Source organism: Furipterus horrens, unplaced genomic scaffold (assembly GCF_987537825.1).
Source record: "Furipterus horrens unplaced genomic scaffold, mFurHor1.1.pri manual_scaffold_7, whole genome shotgun sequence".
Lineage (NCBI taxonomy): Eukaryota > Metazoa > Chordata > Mammalia > Chiroptera > Furipteridae > Furipterus > Furipterus horrens.
Genome location: NW_028327177.1, coordinates 58,855,385 through 58,876,805, shown reverse-complemented (window position 1 = coordinate 58,876,805; position 21,421 = coordinate 58,855,385). Strand labels below are relative to the sequence as shown.

Here is a 21,421-nt window from a genome sequence, read left to right as displayed (position 1 = left end):
TCTAATTTGTTTATTCATTTGTTTTTTAGATTTCACATACAGGTAAATTTATATGGTATTTGTCTTTCTCTGTCTGGCTTATTTCACTTAGCATAATACCCTATAGGTCCATCCATGTTGTTGCAAGTGGCAAGATTTTATTCCTTTTTGTTGCTGAGTAATATATATAATATATATATGACATATATTATAACATCTGTAATATAATGTATATGTATCTCACAACTTCTTTATTCATTCTTCTCTCAATGGACATCTAGGTTGCTTCCATATCTTGGCTACTATGGCTAATGCTGCTGTGTTTTCTTCAAATAAATACCTAGAATTGAATTAATGGGTCATATGCAGCTCTAGTTTTAATGTTTTGAGAAATCTCTATACTGTTTTCGATAGTGGCTGCACCAGTTTACAATCTCACCAACAATGCACAAGGGTTCCCTTTTTTCTAACTCTTCACCAACACATGTCATTTATTGATGATAGCCATTCTGACAGGTATGAGGTGATATCTGTGGTTTTCATTTGCATTTCCCTGATGATTAGTGATATTGAGCATTTTTTTATGTCTTTTGGCCATCTATATGGATAACTATTTATTCAGGCTCTGCCCATTTTTTAATCAGACTGTTTGTCTTTTTTGTGTTAAGTTGTATGAGTGCCTTACATATTTTAGATGTTAACCACTTATTGAATGTATCATTGCCAAATATCTTCTATTCAGTAGGTGCCTTTTTATTTGTTGATGGTTTCCTTTGCTGGGCAAAAAACTTTTTAGTTTGATATAGTCCCATTTGTTTATTTTTTTGTTTGTTGCTACCTAAGAAGACAGATACAAAAAGATATTGCTAAGACCTATGTCAAAGAGTTTACTGCCTATATTTCCTTCTAAAAGTTTTATGGTTTCTGGTCTTACCTTTAAGTCTTTAATCCATTTTGAGTTTATTTTTATATATGGTATAAGAAAGTAGTCCAATTTTACTTTATTTTTGCATGTATCTGTCCAGTTTTCCCAACACCAGTTCTCTTCAGTGAGATTGTATTTACCCCATTGTATAGCCTTGCCTCCTTTATCATAGATTGATTGGCCATATAAATGAGGATTTATTTCTGGGCTCTCTATTTCATTGATCTATATACCTGTTGTTATGCCAGTACCACACTGTTTTAATTATTGTAACTTTATAGTAGAGTTTGTATCCGGGCACATGATATCTTTACTTTGTTTTTTTCTCAAGTCTCCTTTGGATATTCAGGCTCTTTGTGGTTTCATAAAAATTTTAGAATTATTCTACTTCTAAGAAGTATGCCACTAATACCTTAATAAAGATTACATTGAATCTTACATTGCTTTAAGTAGTAGGACATTTTAATAATATTAATCCTTCCAGTCCATGAGTATGGTATATCCTTCCTTTTTTTTTTTTTTTTTTTGTATCCTCTTCGGCTTTTTTCTTCAGTATTCTATAGTTTTCAGAGTACAGGTCTTTCACCTGTTTGGTTATATTTATTCCTAGGTATTTTATGCTTTTTGATTCAGTGGTAAATAGGATTGATTTCTTAATTTCTCTTCTGATTGTTTTTCGTGTATAAAAATGCAACAGATTTCTGTATTGATTTTGTATCCTGCAACTTTACTGAATTCATTATTAGTTCTAAGAGTTTTTTGGTGGGGTTTTTAGGGTTTTCTTTGCATAGTATAATGGCATCTGCAAATAGTGAGTTTTAGTTTTTCCTTTTCAATTTGGATGCTTTTATTTCTTTTTCTTTTCTGTGGCTAGGACTTACAGTACTATTGATATGTTGAGAAGTGGTGATAGTGGGCATCATTCTCTTGTTCCTTATATTAGGGGAAAAGCTCTAAGGTTTTTATCAGAGTATGGTTTTAGCTGTGAGTTTGTCATATTTAGCCTTTATTATGTTGAAATGTGTTCCTTCTCTACCACTTTATTGGAAGTTTTTATCGTAAAAGGATGTTGAATTTTGTCAAATGCTTTCTCTGCATCTATGAGGTGAACATATGATTTTTAGCCTTCATTTTGTTGATGTGGTGTATGACGTTGATTTATAGATATTGAACCATCCTTGCATCTTGGGAAAAATCCCACTTGGTCATGGCATTGAATCCAGTTTGCTAATATTTTATTGAGAATGTTTGCATCTATGTTAATCAAAGATATTGGTCTTTAATTTTCTTTTTTGTAATGTGTCTGCTTTTGATATCAAGGTAGTGCTAGCTTTGATGAATGAGATTGGAAGTGTTCCTTCCTCTTCATTTTTAAAAAATAGTTTACAGAGGAAAGATGGGCCTGTTCTGGACATTATGATAGACTCTTATAGGCCTCTCCTTTCATTAAGGTTCCTCACATTTTCAGGGTACCTGGTCAACCCAAAGTTACTCCTTATAAATATATAAAAGGGTTTTCTGTGTCCCATTTCATTCATGCCAGAACAAAATGAAGAATGTGAAGTATTGTACTCTATCATGTCCACTGCAGCATTATTTGGGTTCAAATTACATATAAATACATTTTACAGGTTTCAACCAGAATCCTACAGAGCCTCTCATGGCTCCAAGGTTCTCTGCTCTAAGTGCAAGGGTATTTTCATGTTCCTACTGCAGATGGCTCAGAGCAGTCATAGGGTGAGGGCATGTCCTTTCGCCACCAAATCTGTTGTCATTTCAGTGGGTGCTATGATTATATTGAAAAGGAAGCTAGAGCTGTTTCCAGCACTCATGTCGCTGGCTAAAATGTAGCACCTTCAGGGAACAACTTGGAAAGTGTAGCTTGATGCTCAGACATAGAACTGGAGGCCTATAGGACAGCTGTGAGAAACCAGTGAAGCAGCTGGAGCTTGAGTCCATCACTGGACAACTCCCAGCCAGGGAAGGGCAGGCTTTGGTTTGGCAGGTAACCCTCTCCCTGTCCCTCCTGAGTTTAGCTTGACATTCCCCCACTTACAAGATAGCAGTCAGTAGATTTTGAATTCTTGGGCCTCATGAGAAATTCTTACCTTAGTGTCAATCACATCTCCCTTGTTTGGGGTGGGGGCAGTGCAGCATTCCCTCTCTGCCTAGAATTCTTCTGCAGATTCTTTGGACTCAGTGTGGATCTCAGATTGGTGAGGACTAGTTCCATTCCTGTTAATGCATCTGTCACTAAGACATAGACTCACAGAAGGCAGACACAGCATTCCCCAGTGGCTGCAGCAGGCACCTGTCCATCCTAGTGACAGGCACACATCCCAAGCCCCAGAGTCAATTAATTACACTATGAAGAAAAACAAAGGTTAAAAGTTCATCATAATGTGTCTAGAGTAGATACCCAGGCAAAGAGCAGGCTTCTGGTCAAGAAAATTCCAAGTATCATAAGCACCATAAGGATGTAGTATTGAAGCAGATTACTAGCAATCTATCAGGACCAGAAGGAAAATACTCTTATTGTTTGAGCCAGAATTTAACATGATTCTTTTACTTACTTCAGTTGAATCCTGCCTTGCGTTTCTACCATTACGTTTAATGAAGGAGATGAGCATATACATTTTTACTTTGATGTACACATATTAGTCTTCAGTCCTGCCTTTGCCCTCCCCCCAACTGTACTAAGTGTTACTTTTCTTTAACAGCACTAAACAGAGAAACAGTCGCTGTAGTTTATATATTTGTTGGTGCCTCCACTTTTCTCAGTGTCGTTGGATAAACTATTATTTCACCTGTAGAATACTTGGATAAAAATTTCTGTTCTCAGTTTAACACAGAAAATGCTAAAAACAGGTAAAATCACAGCAGAAATTTTGAGAAAAAAAGGAGAAAACTTTTTAAGAATTAAGGAAAAACTGGATGATCTTTGATATTTCCTTTTAAATTTGGAGGTGTTAATCACTAAGTTGGTGATTTGGGGAAAACAACTATGAATTGGATGAATCTGCAGTATTTTTAACACCACCTAAAAATGTTCCTGCTAAAAAATAACCTTGATGGAAACCAAATCTTCCCTGTAGTTTTCAGTAAGACATTTTATAAGCTGTATTATTTCACTTGAAAGTCAGCCAAAACTGGTTTAAAAAAACATGTAGAGAAAAAAATCTCAAAATTTGCGTTTTTCAATGGAAATCGCAAATCTATTAAAATTAAAGAATTGAATAGAGAAATAAAGAGAGCTACAGTCTCTTTGAGTCTAAATATAAGAAGATAGAACTATGGCTATGAATAAATTTTTATAGCAAAAAAATTTTACTAGAGTGTTTGTTAAAGCAAAATCTAGAACGCTAGTACAGAAATATCTTTTCACAGCATAGTCACCCAGCTTTGCCCTAAAGGTTAGGAGACCTGGGTTCTGCCCATTCATCCCACTGAATTGCTGTGACTTTGAATATGTTCCTTAGCCTCTCTGAGTCTTGAATCCCCACAGAAAGAAAAGTAATTGACCACAGGAGAGGAAACATGTGGACTCTCAGAGGCCCTTCCATTCTAATTGTGGTTTTTAATCTGTCTGGTGAAGCAGAACTTTCAAGAGTCACTTCCTCAAAACCAGAAGGTTGCCATACATCGGAGCTAACCATTTTTGCTCATTGGATTGCAGTCCCACTATCTATTGCAGCAAATCACTGATGATTTAAAGAGAAAATAGTCAAGTACTTTTTAATTTCATTTTATTTTATTGTTAGAATTTCTATTACAGTTGTCCCATTTATCCCCAATTTCTCCCCGCCCCCAACCAGCCCACCACTTCTCCCACAGTCATTTCCCACCCTGTTCTCATGTCCATGGGTTATTTATACTACTCCCATTACTAAACCCTTTCCCTATTTACCCCTTCTCACCTCAGCCCCCCATAACTGTTCATTGTTCAATTTTGTTCACTTGTTTGTGTTGTCATTAGTCCCCTGTATTAGGTGATATCATATGGTATTTTTCTTTCATTGCCTGGCTTATTTCACTAAGCATAATTCTCTCTAGTTCCGTCCATGTTGTCACAAATGGTAGGAGTTCCTTCTTTCTTTCTGCTGCATAGTACTCCATTATGAAAATGTACCACAGTTTTTTAATCCACTCATCTACAGCTGGGCACTTAGGCTGTTTCCAGCACTTGGCTATTGTAAACAGCGCTGCTATGAACATAGGGGTGCATAGGTTCTTTTGGATTGGGGTTTCAGGACTCTTTGGATATAGTCCTAGCAGTGGAATCACTGGTTCAAAAGGAAGTTCCATTTTTAGTTTTTTGAGGTAATTCCATAATGCTTTCCATAGTGGCTGCACTAGCCTGCATTCCCACCAACAGTGCACTAGGATTTCCGTTTCTCCACATTCTTGCTAACACTTGTTTGTTGATTTGTTGATGATGGCCATTCTGACTGGTGTGAGGTGGTATCTCATTGTGGTTTTTATTATCATCTCTCTAATGGCTAGTGATGTTGAGCATTCTTTCATATGTCTATGGAACCTCTGTGTATCCTCCCTGGAGAAGTGTTTGTTCAGGTCCTTTGCCCATTTTTAATTAGATTGTTTGTCTTCTTGATGTTGAAATGTGTAAGTTTTTATATATTTCAGAGATCAATCCCTTGTCTGAGGTATCATTGGCAAGTATATTTTTCCATATGGTTGGTTCCCTTTTCATCTTGCTAATGTTTTCTTCTACTGAGCAGAAACTCTTTAGTTTGATGTAGTCCCATTTGTTTATTCTTTCATTAATTTCCCTTGCCTTAGAAGATGTATCTTCTAAGAAAATATTACTACATGGGATATCTGAAAATTTCCTGCCTATGTTTTCCTCTAGGACTTTTATGATGTCATGGCTTATATTTAAGTCTTTGATCCATCTTGAATATATTCTGGTGTGTGGTGTAAGTTGGTGGTCTAGTTTCATTTTTTTGCACATCCCTATCCAATTCTCCCAGCACAATTTGTTGAAGAGGCTCTTCTCACTCCATTTTATATTTCTTCCCCCTTTGTCAAATATTAGTTGACCATATAGACCTGGGTTTATTTCTGGGCTCTCTATTCTGTTCCATTGATCTGTATGTCTCTTCTTATGCCAGTACCAGACTGTCTTGATCATAGTGGCTTTGTAGTATCATTTGATGTCAGATATTGTGATCTCTCCTACTATGTTCTTCTGTCTCAAGATTGCTTTGGCTCTTTAGAGTCTTTTTCAGTTCCATATAAATTTTTGAAGTATTTTTTCTAGGTCTGTGAAATATGTCACTGGTATTTTAATAGGGACTGCGTTGAATCTGTAAATTACTTTGGCTAGTATGGACATTTTTTTAAATATGTTTTATTGATCATGATCTTACACTTGTCCCCATTTCTTTTCCCTCTGCTCCCCTCCACCTTGTAACCCCACCTCCAGTTTTCCCCCCCACCTTAGTCCATGCCCATTGGTTATGCATATAGTTCTTCTCAACATCTTCCTGTCTACTCCACTCCCTCCTACTATGCTTCTTAATTCCTGCATCGCCTCCCTCCCATTCCCCCCATCCCACTCCCCGCTGACCTCCCCCCTATATGTTCCCCATACCTATAATTCTTTTTCCACTCTCGTTGCCTACTTACTTTGCCTTTGTTTCGATTTCCTAGCTTCTGTTGTTGGTTGTTGTGATACAGTTTTCATTTTAATGTTCATAGTTTTGATCCTCCTTCTTCTAAACAAGTCCCTTTAACATTTCATATAACAATTCTTTGGATCTATGAACTCCTTCAGTTTTACTTTATCCTGGAAGCACTTTCTCTGCCCTTCTATTCTGAATGACAGCTTCACTGGATAGAGTAATCGTGGCTGTAGGTTTTTGCTTTTCATTACTTTAGATATTTCTTGCCAGTCATTACTTGCCTGAAGAGTCTCCTTTGAGAAATAAGCTGATAGTCTAATTGGGACCCCTTTGTAAATAATTCTTTTCTTTTCTCTTGCTGCTTTTAAGATTCTCTCTTTATCTTTAATTTTTGACATTTTGATTATAATGTGTCTTGGTGTAGTTCTCCATGGGTCCAATTTATCTGGAACTCTCTGTGTTTCCTGGACCTGTAAGTCTATTTCCTTCCCCAAGTTAGGGAAGTTCTGCTTCATTATTTTTTCACATAATTTTTCAATTTCTAGTTCTTCTTCTTCACCTTCTGGCAACCCTATAATTTGGATATTCGCTCTCTTATAGTTGTCCCAGGGGTTTCTGAGCTTCTCCTCATTTTCCTCACTTTTTGTTTCCTCTTCCTGCACTGGTTGGCTGTTCCTTCCCTAAGTTCGGATTTGTTTATTTGATCCCTGGTTTTCTTTCCCTCACCACTTGTTTCATGTGTGTTTTCGTTCATTTCAGCAGAACTAGTCTTCATTCCTTCCCCGTCTTGACTGAGTCCCCCTGTTATTTCTGTAAGCTGTCTTATAACTATAGCACTGAACTGAGCCTCAGAAAGGTTATCTATCTGTTCGTCTGTTAATTTGTGTATTTGCTTTCTGATCAGCTGTGTGATTGGGATCTCTATCATTATCCCTGCCATTCTGGCAGTTTTTTGCTTCCTGGGTAGGGCTGTCACACCTCCTGTGCTATAGGGGGCAGAGCCCAATGTACTCATCACTACCAGGTGACCCTTCTCACCACACTGTGGTGCTTTGTGTGGGGGCGGGGGTCCAAGATGGATTCCTGCTGTTCTCTCTCACCTGAGAGACCAGGAGCTTCCTCCTTTGTCCCCATGCCCTCTGGGTCTCACAATCCAAGGCAATGAGGGTCTGCCTTCCCTGGGGTTGGAATCACGAGCTAATGGGTTTGGTCTGTAGCTAGGGGTACTCCCAGGCTCTTCTCACCTCCTTGTAAATACAGGCAATTGTGCCTACCACAGTCCCGCAGCTCGTAGCTGCAGCTACCACCACCAGCATAGCTTGACCTCTCCGCACCTGCTTCGCCCTTCCTACCATCAGGATGAGCAACATTTGTTTATAACTTCATATGCTGGACTTCCATGTAGCTTTATTTTCTGAAACTTCTGGTTATTTCTGGTTTTGCAGTAGTTGTAGTCCTTCTTAGTTGTGGAGGGAGATAGAGCGTGTCAGTCTAGGCCTCCATCTTAGCCGGAAATCTCTGTACATTTTAATGATCTTGATTCTTACCATCCATGAACATGATATTTGCTTCCATTTATTTGTATCTTCCTTAATTTCTTTTTTCAGAGATATGTAGTTTTCCGAGTACAGGTCTTTTATCTCCTTGGTTAAGTTTATTCCTAGGTACTTTATTTTTCTTGTTGCTGTAGTAAATGGGATTTTTAAAAATTTCTATCTCTGAGATTTTATTGTTGTTGTACAGAAATGCCTTTGATTCTGAATATTAACTTTGTACCCTACTATTTTGCCAAATTCACTTATTATGTCAAGTAGTTTATTAGTGGAGTCTATAGGGTTTTCTATGTACACTGTCATGTCATCTGCAGATGATAGTTTTACTTCCTCCTTTCCAATTTGGATGCCTTTTATTTTTCTTGTCTTACTGCTGTAGCTATAGAACCTCCAACGCTATGTTGAATAGGAGTGGAGAGAATAGACATCCTTGTCTTGTTTCTGGTCTCAGGGGGAATGCTTTCAGTGTTTGTCCTTTGAGTATGATGTTGGCTTCAGGTTTCTCATATATAGTCTTAATTATGTTGAGGTATGCTCCCTCTTTTCCCATTTTGCTGAGAGTTTTCATCATAAATGGGTGTTGTATTTTATCAAAGGCCTTTTCAGCATGTATGGATATGATCATTTGGTTTTTGTCTTTCAGTTTGTTTATGTGGTGTATTACATTTATTGATTTGTGAATATTAAACCATCCTTGCATCCCTGGGATGAATCCCACTTGATCGTGATGTATGGTCTTTTTAATATGCTGCTGGGTCCGGTTTGCCAATATTTTGTTGAGGATTTTAGCATCTATGTTCATCAGTGATATTGTCCTATAGTTTTCTTTCTTTGTTGTGTCTGACCTCGTTTTGGAATTAGGGTGATACTGGCTTCATAGAAAGAGTTCAGGAGTTTTCTCTCTTCTTGGATTCTTTGGAATAGCTTGAGAATGGTAAGCATTTGTTCTTTCCTAAATGTTTTGTAAAATTCACCTGTGAAGCCATCCGGTCCAGGACTTTTGTATGCTGAGAGTTTTTTCTCTACTGTTTCAATTTCACTCTTATCGGTCTGTTGAGACTTTCTACTTCCTCTTGATTCAGTTTTGGAAGATAATATGTTTCTAGAAATTTGTCCATTTCATCTACATTGTCACGTTTTTTGCCGTACAGTTGCTTATAGTAATTTCTTACAATCCTTTGTATTTCTGTGGTATTGGTCGTAATTTCTCCTCTTTCATTTCTGATTTTGTTTATTTGGGTCGTCTCTCCTTTTTTCTTGATGAGCCTGGCTAAAGGCTTGTTGATTTTGTTTATCTTTTCAAAGAACCAGTTCCTACTTTTGTTGATCTTTTGAATTGTTTGTTTAGTCTCTATGTCATTTAATTGTACTCTGATCTTGATGATTTCCTTCCTTCTACTCACTCTGGGCTTTATTTGTTGTTGTTGTTCTAGTTCTTGTAGCTGTAGAGTTAGGTTTTTTTTTTTTATTTCAGATTCTTCTATCCTTTTCAGGTAGTCCTGTATTGCTATGAACTTTCCTCTCAGGACTGCTTTTGCTGTGTCGCATACGTTTTGGGCTGTTGTGTGTTCATCATCATTAGTTTCCAGAAACTTCTTGATTTCTTCCTTAATGTCATTGTTAACCAATTCATTATTTCATAGCATGTTATTCATTTTCCATGAGTTTGAAATATCTTTGAATTTTTTCCTTGAGGTTGATTTCTAGGTTCAAGGCATTGTGATCTGAGAAGATGCTTGATATAATTTCAAAATTCTTGAATTTGTTGAGGCTTGTTTTGTATCCTGCCATGTGGAACATCTTTGAAAATGTCCCATGTGCATTTGAAAGAATGTATATTTTGCTTCTTTGTGGTGAAACATTCTATATATGTCAATTAAGTACACTTGGTCTAGTTTGTTGTTCAATGCTTCAATATCTTTGGTGTCTCTTTGCTTTGAAGATCTCTCTATTGTTGATAATGGAGTGTTAAAGTCCCCTACTATGGGTTTGTTGCTATTGATATCCTTCTTGTAGTATTCTAGTATTTTCCTAAGATGTTTGGGTGCTCCTATGTTGTGTGCATATATGTTTACCAGGTTTATATCTTCTTGATGGATTGTTCCTTTAAGTATTATGAAATGTCCTTCTTTGTCTCTTTTTATGGCCTTTGCTGTGAAATCTGTTTTGTCTGATGTAAGTATTGCTATCCCAGCTTTTTTTTCATGTCCATTTTCCTGGAATACTTTTTTCCATCCTTTTACCTTCAGTCTGTGTAAATCTTTTGTTTTGAGGTGTGTCTCTTGTAGACAGCATATAAGTGGGTCATGTTTTCATATCCATTCTGCTATGCTATGTATTTTGATTGGTGCATTTTATCCATTTACATTTAAGGTGATTATTGACAGGTATTTATTCATTTCCCTTTGTACCTGTGATTGTCTCCCTCTGTCTTTTTCTTCTTTTTCTTAAAGCATTCCCTTTAGCATCTCTTGCAATGCTGGTTTGGTGGAGATGTATTCTTTTAGTCTTCCTTTGTGTGAGAAACTCCTTATTTCACCTTCCATTTTGAAGGAGAGCCTTGCTGCGTAGAGTAGTCTTGGTTGTACGCCTTTGTTTTTCATTGCTTGAAATATTTTTTCCATTCCCTTCTGGCTTGTAGTGTTTCTGTTGAGAAACCAGTTGATAGCCTTATCGGAGCTCCCTTGTATGTTATTTGCTGTTTTTCTCTTGCGCTTTCAGGATTCTCTCTTTGTTTTTAAATGTTGCCATTTTTATTATGATGTGCCTTGGTGTGGGCCACTTTGGGTTCACCTTCATTAGGACCCTCTTTGCTTCCTGAACTTGCATGACTTTTTCTCTCATCAAGTTAGGAAAATTTTCTGTTTTTACTTTTTCTTGAGGTTTTCTATCCCATGCTTCTCTTCTCCTTCTTGTATCCCTGTAATATGGATATTGTTTTGTTCCATGTTGTCCTGCAGTTCTCTTAAACTCTTCATTCTTTTTAAATCCTTTTTCATTTCGTTGTATTGTCTGGGAATTTTTTTCTGCATTGTTCTCTAAGTCACTGATCTGATCCTCTGCTTCATTTAGCCTGCTTTTGATTGATTCTACTATGTTCTTCAGTTCCGAAATTGTATTCTTCATTTCTTCCTGGTTCTTTTTGATAGTTTCTATGTCCTTTTTTATGCTGGTGTAGTTCTGCATAAATTCCTTGTAGCTTTCCTGGAGTTCTTTGTGGTTTCCCTGGAGTTTGTTTTAGTTTTCTCTGAGTTTGTCAAGTTCATTGAGCTTCCTTATAACCATTCTTTTGAATTCCATGTCTGATAGATTGCTTGCTTCTGTTTCATCTCTCTCTCTCTCTCTCTCTCTCTCTCTCTCTCTCTCTCTCTCTCTCTCTCTTTCTCTCTCTCTCTCTCAGGATTCTTTTGTTCCTTTCATTGGGAGATTGTTTCTGTGCTCCCCATGTTGTATGTTCTTGTTTGTTTTTGTTTCTTAGATTTGTCAGCTTTGATTTCCCGCTTTTGTGGTATGAGGCTCCGTATAGGAGACCTTGGGGATTCAGTGGTGAAGTCTCTTTGATCTTATGAGCTTGGTGCTCTTGGGATGCCCTTTATGTTGTTTGTTTAAGTTGTCTGGTTGTATTTCAGTTACTCTTTGGTGAATACTTTCCTCTGGCTAGTTGATTGAGAGTCACTGTTCCCAGCTTGTCTTGAGTTCTTTTGTGGAGATGCTGTTAAAACATAAACACACAACCCAGGCAAGAAACCCACACCCTCAAAAATATCCCCCACCCACAATCACACTATCAGTAGCAAATGAGCCAGTATTAATATAGATGTAAAGAGGTTAAGACTATTGTACTACATGAAAAACTGGTAAGAGTTCTTTTAACTGATAGATTATTTTTGAAATGGAAGATGGTAAAATAGTAGTAGTAGCAAGTAGGGTCAAGGCTGTTTGGGACAATAAGTAGTGTTTACATTGTATGCTGAAAAAGGGAGGCAAGAATGCAGAATGAAGTGAAAAAGTGGAAGCGTATAGTATTAGATTTATATAACAGTTATATGCTATATATTTAGTGCAAGAGGGAGGATAAACAAAACAGACAAAAAAAATTAAAGAAGAATAGGAGGGAGAGAAGGTAGGAAACAGATTAAAGGAAGATTTTTTTCTCCAGTACAACCTTTGGGCGCTGTCCTTCTTTTACTTGATCCACCCCTGGTCAAAATTCCAAGTGTTTCAAATCTTTTCTGGCTGGCTGGCTGTGAGGAGATCTAGCTTGATTCTCTGGCTGCTATTCTCTCACACGTGGGCCTGCCGCAGCTTCCTGTTGTGAGCTGCAATGAATTGAGTATCTCCCCACTTATCCTGTGGCACTTCTCAGGCTTGTCTAGCAACACAGTTCTGCTGGCAAGCCAGTGTGCAGGCCTGTAGTCCCTGCCCAGCCTCGGGTCCTCTCTCCACTCCTCCAAAAATGTCTCTGTGTTGCCTCCAAGCTGCAGCACTGGGCTGCATCCCTGCCTGGCAGCATATTGTTGTTTGCTTGTGCTTACCACTTGCCTGCCTGGGGTCCCTACCAAGTCTGCGTTTCCACCGTAGCTTTCCTGTATGGGCCCCTCTCCATGGCTACGTTCTGCTTTTTTGTTTGGTGGAGCCGTGATGCGAGTGCCTGGGGTGCAGGGTTCCCAGCCCAGAGAGTCCCCACCTAGACTCAGTTCATACAGTTTCTCATAGTCCAGGCTGTTCACTGTCTTCCCATGCCTCCGGCTGTTTCAGTGAAACTTTCTTGTTGACTCCCTCCGGGACTTTGCTGGTCCAAGCGCCTATGGCAGGGGGCAGGTTCTAAGCAGATCCTGGCTAATGAGGCGATCTGCAACTGCCCCTTTAGGGTGTGGTGTGGCAGAGGCACCACACTGGCAGGCCCAGTGACTCTGCTTGGAGAGTGCAGGCCAAGCTTTCTGCCCTCTTTCACACCACTCCCACACTCCTGTCCCTGTTCATGCTATCTGAATTCCACACTTACTGCTCTCCATGTTTGTGCTCCAAGTTCTTCTGTGATGGGAGCAAGCAGACAACACTGCTATCTATTCCGCCACCATCTTCTCCTAGTCAAGGACTTTGAATTTGAACTATTGAGTGATTTCTGTTACAGGCCAGGCATGGAATAAATGGAGGTTATAACTGAATTACAGTTTCTACAAGGAAACACAAAGTGATTAAAACTACTTTGCTGAAATTAACTATATCCTACTATTTTGGCATTCCTCACAAAGCTATCCTCTCATAAATTCAACAACTTCAAAATGTGTACATTGAATTTGATGGAGCTTAAGATGCAGGATGGTTTTGCACAACCAGTTCCAAGCAAGTTCTTTTTCAGACAGTTCAGCATCAAATGCCTGATAGAAGAACAGATCCTTTTATTAGTCACCATTTAGGCATATCAACACAGGACAAAGAGAAGTGGTAAGCTGTTAAATTCAGGGTTTTTAGAGAGTCATTTTTATGATATTGATGTTAATTTTATTCTTAATTTTTTATTATTTATGCAATTTATTCTTGAGGTATAATTGATATACAATATATTCATGTATACAACATAATTATTTGATCTTTGTGTCTTGTGAAATGATCATCACAATAAGTCTAGTTAACATCTGCCATCATACATAGTTACAGGAATTAGAAAAACATTTTAGGTAATAGAAGATTGAAAATGGGTACTTTATTACCTAAGAGAATCTGTGAGTTGAAAGATTTCTAAAGAATTTCTATTGTTGAGGAGTGAGTGATGCTTGCTTAATTTTTTTTCAAATGTACATATATAAGGATTTATACAATAGAGAGTTTGAGCACCACAGAGTGTGCATTTAATGGGGATTTGCAGCAGTAAGTGGTGATTAGGCCCACCTCAGCTGACCACCACTCACTGCCATGATGGGTTTTGACCATTAGATAGTTGTAAATTGCTCTAATCCTTAGTCATACTTGTATTTGAGCCCATAATGGACCATTGATAAAGGACAAGAAGCAATGGTATTCAAATAAAAACAGCCTTGACATGATAATTCTCATCCTCATTACCCAGAAGTTCTTCTCAGGTTCCCAAGGTGGCAAAGTTCTAATCAGGCACATCCAGATGTTTCCATTACAGCAGAAAGTGTAGTCATGATTCTGTCTGGTTTTGTTTTATAAAATATGCATCCATTTTAAAATAATTTGACTCCCCCTCTGTTACCAAAAGCCTACTAGCTGGTAATTTGAACTAAAGAAATACTCTTTAGTAATAAGCCAAATTTAGTCAGAATAAGGCAGTTCTTATAGAATTTGCCACAGGAAAGCCAAAGCTTTATTTCAATTAATTAAAAAGCACCTAAATTTGTAATATGACTTTACAGTTATCAGATTGCCTCTCCATTTTTCACTTGATCCTAACTGAATCCTTTCTACTTCCTCTGGCCCAGAGTCCACAGTTGGCCATGTGCCCTTACTCCCTACCCAAAGTTATATGATGGGGATGTCCCCATTATCCTCGCTTAAGTATCTGCCCTGCATCAAAGCCACCTTTTACCTCTCTTGCTTCTCCCAGAATGAGAGCCCTGCTAGAGAACAAGACAGAATCATATAGATCTGAAGTCAGGTCTTCAGGTCCCATCCAGCAATTCTAATACTCCTTCCTGCCATTCCATAGAACTTTGTACACTGCTTATTCCAAACCTTCATCTCTTTAAGCCCCCAGATTCTTTCTCCTAGCCCTAAGTTTCCGCAGAAGACTAATAATAGCCATTTATTGATGAAATACCTTAAGTTAGTGCTAAGTATAATACTTCATATAAATCAGTTCTAGTGAAAACTCTGTAAGATAGTATCATCCCCATCTGACAAGTAAGGAAATTAAGGCTAATGTATTCAGTATGTGATAAACTGGGGATTGAGCCCAGGTCTGTCTGGTCCTAAATCCCACAGCTCTCTCTGTCTCTTTCAAGTTTACAATCTTTCAAATAACCTTAAAACATTTGGATCAACCCATCACTGTTCTTAAAATTTTTCCCCATTTCCTTTCTTTGTCTTCATCTCCAACGATTGTCAATTTTTCAAACCTTATTCATTTTCTTCTGTTCTCTGGACATCTGTCTTCCCAAGTTCCAGCAAAATCGGCTCTTGTTCTCTTAAGCTACGAGTAAAACATCTTTTCCCTTGGCCCAGTTAATCCTTCTCGTTACTGTCCAAATTTCCTCCTTCCTTACTGGGTCAAAAGTCTCCAGTATGTGGCTAACACCTGCTTCCTCTACTTCCTTTGCCCCTTTCCTCACTGACTCCCTTCCCTCTGGCTCCTACAGTGACCTTTGGGCTAGAACTACCTTCTCAAAGCTGCTTAACCTCTGCAGCCCTTGGCTTTCTCCAGCACATGTAAGGATTGACAAACCACCCCTTCCTCAGGTGGTCACCACACATGTCACAGTGACATGTCAGGGAAGTGACAAGTTCTGAGCTGGCCCATTTACTTCCTAACAGGAGCTCGGATCTAACCAAGAACAAGAATTTTGAACTCTTCTATTGGAAGTCCACCTTCCATCTGTACCTTGCTGCCTCTCAGTTCTCATATGTCCTTAAGTTCTTCATCAAGTCCCATGGGCACTTTTGTCTCTGCCTTCAGTTCTTTACTTTTTTGACTCACTCATTTGATGGTTTCACTCACCTATGATGATGCCCACCTTCCTGTTTCCTAACCTTGACCTTCGCTTTGCATTACAGCCTTGTATTTCCAACTATGAATGCCTGTGTCATGTAAGATCCTACTCATCCAAAACTGAACTTGTCATCATCTTCAGACTGTCTCCCATTCCCACCTGCACAGTTTCTATCTATAGCAAAGCCATTCATCTGCATACGAAGTTACAAATCTTGGGACTCTGCTTCTTATCCATTTGTCCATTTGGCCAATATTTGTTGAGGACAGCCTCTGTGCAAGACTTTATGTTAAGAGCTGGCAATGCAGACCTGGAGGCTGCCCTCATGTTTCAAAGTTCTGACAGTTCCTGACTTACAATGTCTTTTGGTTATTCCTTTTCTTACAGCTGTACCCCTCATGACACTATATGCCCTACCTGGGATTCATGCAGCTCATCTGGAAGCCCAACCTTTGGTCTTTTCTCCTCACATCCTCTGGACACATAGGATGCTCTAGAAATACTCATACATCAGTAACTATGTTTTCTTTCACATATATATATATGTGTGTGTGTGTGTGTGTGTGTGTTAAGTGCATCCATATTGTTGTGCAACCAATCTCCAGAACTTTTTCATCTTGCACAACTAAAACTCTACACCAATTAAATAAGAACTCCTCATTCTCCCTCTCCATCCCCTGGCAACCACCCTTCTATTTTCTGAGTCTAAAGACCTTATATGAATGGAACCATACAATATTAGTCATCTTGTGACTGGCCCATTTCATTAAGCATAATGTTCTCAAGGTTTATCCATGTTGAAACAGATGTCAGAATTTCCGTCCTTTTTAAGGTTGAATAATATTCTGTGTATGTACAATCATGGGCCATTTAACATCAGGATACATTTTGAAAAATGTGTTATTAGGTGATTTTGTCATCATGTGAACATCACAGATTGTTAGATTGTACTTACTCAAATCTAGATGGTCGAGCTTACTACTGTAATTGTATGTGCTATGCTTTACAAATCAGGCAGCACAGTAGGTTGTTTACACCATCATCACCACAAACATGTGAGTAATGCATTTCATTACAACATTACAACAGCTGAGGTCACTAGACCATAGGAATTTTTAGCTGCATTATAATCTTATGGGATCACCGTCATATAAGTAAGTGGTCCATCATTGCCAAAATGTCATTACAAAGCATGTGACTGTGTACACCATATTTTGTTTATCCACTTGTTCACTGATGGACACAGGTTGTTCTCACCTCTTGACTATTTTGAATAATGCTTCTTGAACATGGGTGTACAGATATCTCTTTGAGACTCTGCCTTCAATTCTTTTTGGTATATATCCAGGAATAGAATTGGCAGATCATGTGGTAATTCTATTTTTAATGTTTGGGGAGCCACCATACTGTTTTCTACAACAGCTACAACATTTTCTGTTTGCACCAACTGCACAAGGGCTCCCTTTTCTCTATATCCTCACCAACACTTGTTATTTTCTGTTTGTTTGTTTTATAGTAACCATCCTAATGGATGTAGGGTAGTATCTCATTGTGATTTTTATTTACATTTCCCTTAATATAAGTGATGTTGATATTTTTTAACATGTCTATTGGCCATTTCTATGTCACCTTTCCAGAACTGTCTATTCAAGTCCTTTGCTCATTTTTAATTGTTTTGTTGTTGATATTGAATTGTAGTATATTTTATATATTCTGGATACTAAATAACCCATTGTCAGATGGTCTTTCCAGAAAGTATCCAGTTATGTAATATGAAAAATAGAGATGTTTATTAAAAAAGATACAACATGCAAGAAATGCTGTACATAGGACAATGACACCTCAGTCCCCTTCAAAGCAGGCACCTTGGGACCTCACACAGTTCTCCCAATCACCATCAGCTGCCCCATCATATTTTCCTGAATCTCATCCATGGTCTGAAATTTCTTCCCTTTCAAAGGTGATTTTCGTTTTGGGAAAAGCCAGAAGTCGCAGGGCACCAAATCTGGGCTGTATGGGAGCTGAGTCACCTGGGTGATTTGATGTTTTGCCAAAGAACCCTGCCCCAGACATGCACTAGTGCATGCATTGTCATGATGAAGCTTCCCATCACCAGTTGTCCATAGCTGCAGCCTTCTGAATCACCTAAATTGTTTCTGTGGAGGGATATTCAAGCTTAACGCAAAATTTGATGCAGATTTGTTGCTCTACTCCTTGATCAGTCATTTTCCTCCCTTTCCATACCTCCACCCAGCCCCTTCCCCCTCTTCCTTCTTGCCATCAAGTGGTAATGCTTTTGAACTCCAAAAAGACTAATTAAAAAGGACTTTCCTCTAAAAATTATTTCAAGAATAAAACATTTACATATTTTTACATCCAAATTTTCACAGTGCATAACTTGCATGTATAATTAAATTTTAGATAAATTCTATAAAACTCAGAATAAAATGAAAAAGCCAATTATTTAGCATATTTCAACTGAGGATTAGAAATGTGCTTTAGACCTATCCTAATCAGAAAATATAGCCTTTAAGCTTATTATGTTTGATCAAGCTTTGGGGAATAAAGTCTGTAAAGTACTTAAGAATGAAGACTTCATCTCTAAGCTTAAAAATATTCCAGATATAAAAAAAAAAGTCCTATACAGGAAGTTGACTGGTAGGTTCAGTTATCCCCAAGTTATTACATGTGTCCCTGAGCATTAACACACTGTGAGGGTCTAGAGTTCATAAAACAGAGCTTTATTGAGCCAGTTTTTTTTTTTTTTTCAATACCCTGCCATTTTCCAAAAAGGAGTTTCAAGGACATTATGATGAGTCACACATATAGTAACATTCCTGACTTTGGGAAATGTTAAAGCCATGTAGTTAGGGAAGATTAACCATCTGCATATATTAAGGGTAAATTTGCTCCAAGTTCGCCAGTAGCCTTAACAAAAAGAGAAATAAAAATTATGTATGATGCAAGGAAGCATCCTGGTTTATCATCAGAGACAAACTTTTTCCTGGCACTAAACTTGAAGAGGAATATCTCACCTAGATCTTTATAAACATGACATTGGAACACACAATGAACCGCATTTTACAAAGGCATACAAACGTTTTTCATATGAATCCTGGTTCCTCCTCTCTCCCCTTGATGAAAATCCAAGGGTGTGATATGAATTATGATTCTACAAAGACATTTTTATGATAAAGTAACATGGTTTAACTTTTAATCTCATGGACAAGGATTATCTGTGGCCCAGGCGGGCCTTAGTCTTGTCTCTGAGTATTAGTACTCCCAAAGCCTGTATTATCATATGTACTTCTGCAAATTTGCGCCCTTGAAAAATCAATTACCAAACTTCAACGGGGATATGAAGCCCCTTTGTTTACATTTTATGTCTAAATAACTTGATGTTGCTTTTAGGAAAGTAAGACATGAACTCCTGTCCTGGCAGGAAAGACAAATGTTTGCTGGTGATGTAACATGTTTTTAACTAAGACTTCTATCTTGAAGTCTTAGTTAATTTCTGGGAGAAATTAACATTCAAGAACAAATAAATGTAAAGGTTGCCTCATGAGAAGTTGTCTTCCCAACCCAAATACAGAGGATGGAGCTTCAGCAGAATCATTGTCCTTTCTAGATTGGCACTGTTATCATCTGTGTCAGTGAAGAGATGTATAACAGATCGAAAGTTAGAAGCTGGACAGACACCTAAGGGACCCCATGTACCTTAACAGAAGGAGTATATCCTGAGCCTTGCTGGGTCTGTCTTATCAGAGAACCAAATCCAGATTGAAAGACCAGTATCTTAAAGGTGCAGTGACTTAAGAATCAGGGCTCTGCTTTTTGGCTGAGATCTGTGGAACCACCTAGGTCTTGTTAATATAAAGAATGTTCCTTGTTTAACAGACTGATTTCTTCTTAAAAAGGTCTATAAATATATGCACAAGACCACTGGTTTTAGCAAGTCTAGGTCTCCCGTAAATGAATATTGTTATGGCCTAAAAGGAAGACCAACAAGTCACATAGTCTGCATTTCCTTACTGTAATGCCATAACCCAGGAAAGAATTTTGGGTATTGTCAGGCATTTTCAAGAGAACCAGAAGGGAAATGGAATGGCTGGTGACAAGGAGAGAAATAGGATGGTCAGTTTGGCCTTCGCAGTGACCTGGTATGAAACATGACAGTGAGGTGACCAGAGCAGGAGCAATGACGAGAATGAGAAATGGTTGGATTGGGGATATATTCTGAAGGAACTGCCAACTGTGTTTGCCAACCATGGATGTGATGTTAGAGAAAGGGAGGCATCACAGATGACACAAAGGGTTTGGTGTTGTCATAAGCTGAGATTTGGATTCTTGTGTGTAATTGCTCTTCTTTTTAAATTTTGCTAATACTTTTTAAAAAATATATGGACATCAAAGGAAATCACATGTACAGCCCCCGAACCATAGATGATAACCTTCGCCATCAAAGAGTCAGATCAGTAAATTGGCTTTGACGTAATATATAACGAATTTAAAAATACATCAAAGTCAGCATATATTTTGGAAGTATCTTATTGTCAGGAAGAGAATTATAAAAAGTGGAAGTGGCAAAATATATAAATATTGTATTTATTTATTGCTTTACCTTGAGCAGAATCATTGTCATTTCTACATTGAAATTGTTAACAGCTATGTCAATGAATAAATGTATAAAAGAGTGAAAGTTAGAAGTTGGGGCACACACATAAGGGACCCATATGTTACCTTAGCTGGGCATGTTCAATGTATTGTTTATATGCTTTTTTGGGTAAAAAGTATTATGTTTAAGAACTATTGGGAAAGTTGGGCTATTTTGTTCTGAGTAAGGTAACAAGAAACATTTCCAGTCATTAAGGAAAAATAAAAGCTTAGATTCTCATAAAATTACTATTTGGAAAAATAAGTTGTGATTAAGTTATTAAGTACAGGTAATGCCTAACATTCAGAAATTCCACATTGACTGTTTGGCCATTCACAGGTGACCTTTGCAGGGCTCCTGTCCAGGAGGGAGTCACTTAGCTGCTGCGTGCGCTTAACCAGCTGCCCAGGTATCTGGATCTCTACACTCCTACATAGTAACTCTCTACAAGTTAAAACTTTGGTTTATTTCTAAAAATATGACCCTAAAATAAAATCAGTGGCAAATGCCTAAGAGAAATTGCTTTTCACTTATTTTGACTCTTTTATGGGAGAGCATATATGTGATGATGGCATTTGGAGGCTGGTGAGGATCTGAAGATTTACGGGTGTCAGCAGTCTTTTGATTGAATGACAGGTTCTTGGGCTTGCATGGTGCGTGCGTGCGTGTGTGTGTGTGTGTGTGTGTTTTCCATGTGACCAGAAACAGCAGCAGGGCATCCACTGTGAGCTGTTTGAGGTCATCTTCCCAGACTGACCAGCCTGAACCACCATCCCCAACCCATGAACAATGCTATGTCTTACCAGTTGGCTGATTAAGGGGGCCATGTGTTGCTCTGGAACTAAGCATGGGATTCGAACCCATGAATTCATTGACATGAGCCAGGATTAAGCCAAGATTTTCCCCCAGGCAAAATCTAGAGGTATCAGTGGTCTGGCCACACAGAGCTGGTGGTGACAGCAATGTCAGAGTGGGTTCCTATTCTCTGCTAC

The 21,421-nt window shown here is 38.2% G+C and overlaps 1 protein-coding gene across 1 annotated transcript in view; it reads left to right on the top strand.

Moving 5' to 3' along the window:
* JPH1 (junctophilin 1) overlaps positions 1-21,421 on the top strand; it is a 97,445-nt gene that overhangs the window by 44,853 nt on the left and 31,171 nt on the right. The window lies entirely within an intron of this gene.